Raw genomic sequence first — 3,561 nt, forward strand, 5'->3', positions numbered from 1 at the left:
GACTTTGATGCAATTGTTTGGATGATTTCAGGGAAGAAGAGGCTAAGCAAGGAAGCAACAAAATCAATAAAGGAAGCTTGAATATCAAATGTGGAGTTTAAGTTCCAGTTTAAGCCTAAACTGGAGTTTAAACGCCAGAATCATGAAGGCTAAGAAATGCTAGAATTGAAGTTTAACCTCCAGTTTAACCTTAAACTGGAGGTTAAACGCCAGAATGAAAAGTCTCACCAAAGAAGCATTCCACGTTTAACCTCCAGTTTGACCTCAAACTGGAGGTTAAACGCCAGAATGATAATGCCACTCAGGAAGGAGTTCCACGTTTAACCTCCAGTTTAACCTTAAACTGGAGGTTAAACGCCAGAATGGGAAAAGCACCAGGGAGCCATTTCCACGTTTAAGCTCCAGTTTGACCTCAAACTGGAGCTTAAACGTGTTCGACCAAGTTTTCTCCTCCAAGGTTGCTCTCTCCATTTCCACGTTTAAGCTCCAGTTTGACCTCAAACTGGAGCTTAAACGTGTTCGACACCTCCAGGGCTACCCTTCTAAGCTTCCACGTTTAACCTCCAGTTTAACCTTAAACTGGAGGTTAAACGTGTTCGACCTCCAGGTTGCCTCCTTCCATTTCCACGTTTAACCTCCAGTTTGACCTTAAACTGGAGGTTAAACGTGTTCGACCTCCAGGGCTGCCCTTCCTATATCCACGTTTAAGCTTCAGTTTGACCTCAAACTGGAGCTTAAACGTGTTCGACTACATGACTCTCCAGGGCTGCCTTCTTCCATTTCCACGTTTAAGCTTCAGTTTAACCTTAAACTAAAGCTTAAACGTGCTTCTACAAAAGGCCTCACTGGAAGTGTCTGGCGTTTAAGCTGCAGTTTAAGCTTAAACTGCAACTTAAACGCCACTCTTGGAAAAGGTTTCTGGACCAAAGATATTGTGGTTTAAGTTAGTATTTGAGCACAAACATTAACTTAAACTTATTCTGGTATGAAACCCAATTGAATATCATGGTTTATGGGATTGGGCCTGAAGGATTGATGAGTCTGAAATTTCAATTTATTGAGTCATGTGCCATTATTTGATTATCACTAAGTTGGCTCAATGAATGTTACAGAAATTGGACCAGCAGCCTCATCAAGATTATGGATCATAAACCCAAGGCAAAAGGAAAGCAGGGAGAGGCCTCAAAGCCCAAGAAACACAACAGAAGCTCAATATAGAAAGTGTATAAATAGGATAGAATTTAAGTTAGAAAGGACTTTTACCTTCACTTTGAGCTAGTTTTCATATCTTTGTAATTGAATTCAGAGCTATGACTCACTAAACCCCCTTTCATTGGGTTAGGGAGCTCTATTGTAATTCAATGAATCAATAATAGTTTATCTTCTTCTTCAATCTTTTCTCTTGAATTTTGTTAGAAAGCTTCTCGATCTAATTCCATTGAGTAGTTGTCTTGGGAAAGAAACTACCCATAATTGGAATCCTTCGGAACCTTGGGAAAGGAATGGAGGATTCATGCTAGAGAAGCTTTCTCACAGTGAATTGGATTGGGGTTTGGATGGATATTGTGACATGTAATCCTACCAAATTGTGGTTCATGAAACTGTGTGGTATAATCAGTGATCGAGCATCATCTCTTCTTATGAACATTTAAACCAAGGGATTGGGAATTTGTTCATTTTTAGAGAGAATTGGTGAGCCAAGGGATTGGGATCCAATCATATAAGATTGCCAAGCAAAATTCAATGAACGCATTGCTTGAGGAAGAGATAAACATGTTTTGATTCGGAGATCTCAATATCTCCTATAACCCAATGAATCCCCCAATTCTGATTACATCTTCTCTTTACATTCTGCAACTCAATTCATGCAATCACCCCCATTCCTTTTTAATTTCAGCAATTTAGTTTCTGCTCTTTAATTCATGCAATTTAAGATTCAGCCATTTCAATTTCTTGTCATTTACTTTTCCCGCCAATTTTACATTCCGCAATTCTCATCTCAATCTTGATTCCGCTCAACTAGAACACACTTCTAATCCGAATTGCTCACTCAACCAATCCTTGTGGGATTCGACCTCACTCTATTGTGAGTTTTTACTTGACGATAACTGGTGCACTTGCCGGAAGGAATTTTGCCGATCGTGCAATTTCCTAAATCGTAGCATAACTAGTTTATGTGCATCAAGTTTATGGCGCCGTTGCCGGGGATTGGTTTTCGATTGTCAATTCTCAAATTGGAAGTTAACTAGATTGAGCAATTTCTCTTGCTTTGTTAATTCTGTTCAAGTTACTTGTTGAATTTTAATTTTTGCACTCGGTTACATGCTTTCTTTCCTTATGCCTTTAAATTCAAGCAACTAACTCACTGACTCACTAACTGTTTGAATTAATTCCTCAATTGCTCTAACCATACTCTTCCATTAACCAAGAGTATTTCACTTGTTTGTGCCTGTGCTGTGTTCTTGTATGACAGGTAGGAGAGGAGAGACATCAACTCCTCCATATACCGAACCAGAGAGGACCCTTCATAGACTGAGAAGGGAAGCAAGAGGGAAGAGAGTAGTGGGAGAAGAGAAATCTGAAGGAGAATCTGAGGACAATTTTGAGGAAGCTCTAGATCTCAACATGGATAGAGAAGTTCACAACCATGAGAGAGCTGATGGAAACAATGCCATTCCTGAGAGGAGGGTTCTTAGTTCATACATAAACCCAACCTCTGGGAATTGTGGTAGCAGCATCCAGAAACCACCCATTCAGGCCAACAATTTTGAACTCAAACCACAGCTAATATCACTTGTGGAGAATCATTGTTCATTTGGTGGAAGTGCTAATGAAGACCCAAACCAACATCTCACAAAATTCCTGAGAATTTGTGACACTGTGAAGTCCAATGGAGTCCAGGAAGATGCATATAAACTGCTTTTGTTCCCATTTTCACTTAGGGACAAAGCAGCTAAGTGGCTGGAATCATTCCCAAGGGGGAGTTTAACAACATGGGATGAGGTGGAAAGCAAGTTTCTGGCACGTTTCTACCCCCCACAAAAGGTCAATAGGCTTCGATCTGAGGTTCAGACTTTTAGACAACAAGATGGTTAAACTCTCTACGAGGCATGGGAGAGATTCAAGGACTTGACAAGGAAATGCCCACCAGACATGTTCCATGATTGGGTGCAATTGCATATTTTCTATGATGGACTCTCTTATGAATCAAGGAAGGCTGTAGACCATTCATCAGGAGGTTCATTGAACAGGAAAAAGACTGTGGAAGAAGCCATTGAAGTGATTGAGACAGTGGCTGAGAATGAGTACTACTATGCATCAGAGAGGCACAACACTAAGGGAGTCATGGAGCTGAACCATGTTGATACAATTCTAGCCCAAAACAAGGTGTTTGCCAAGCAACTAGCAGAGCTTACCAGGCAATTAGAAACAAAGCAAGTAGCTGCAATACACACACAAGATCAAGAGGAAGTAAGCATTGAAGGAGGTGATTGGGAAGAGGCCAATTATGTGGGAAACCAACAAAGGCAATCATATGATCCACACTCCAACACTTACAAC

General features: G+C 40.6%; 1 non-coding gene across 1 annotated transcript; it reads right to left on the reverse strand.

Annotated features, from left to right (window-relative positions):
• Positions 1–3,051: 3,051 nt before the first annotated feature.
• On the reverse strand, positions 3,052–3,155 carry LOC112760606 (small nucleolar RNA R71). Its single transcript, XR_003181039.1, has one exon. It is a non-coding gene; the product is annotated as a small nucleolar RNA R71 (small nucleolar RNA).
• Positions 3,156–3,561: the final 406 nt, after the last annotated feature.

Source organism: Arachis hypogaea, chromosome 16 (genome assembly GCF_003086295.3).
Source record: "Arachis hypogaea cultivar Tifrunner chromosome 16, arahy.Tifrunner.gnm2.J5K5, whole genome shotgun sequence".
Taxonomy (NCBI): Eukaryota; Viridiplantae; Streptophyta; class Magnoliopsida; order Fabales; family Fabaceae; genus Arachis; species Arachis hypogaea.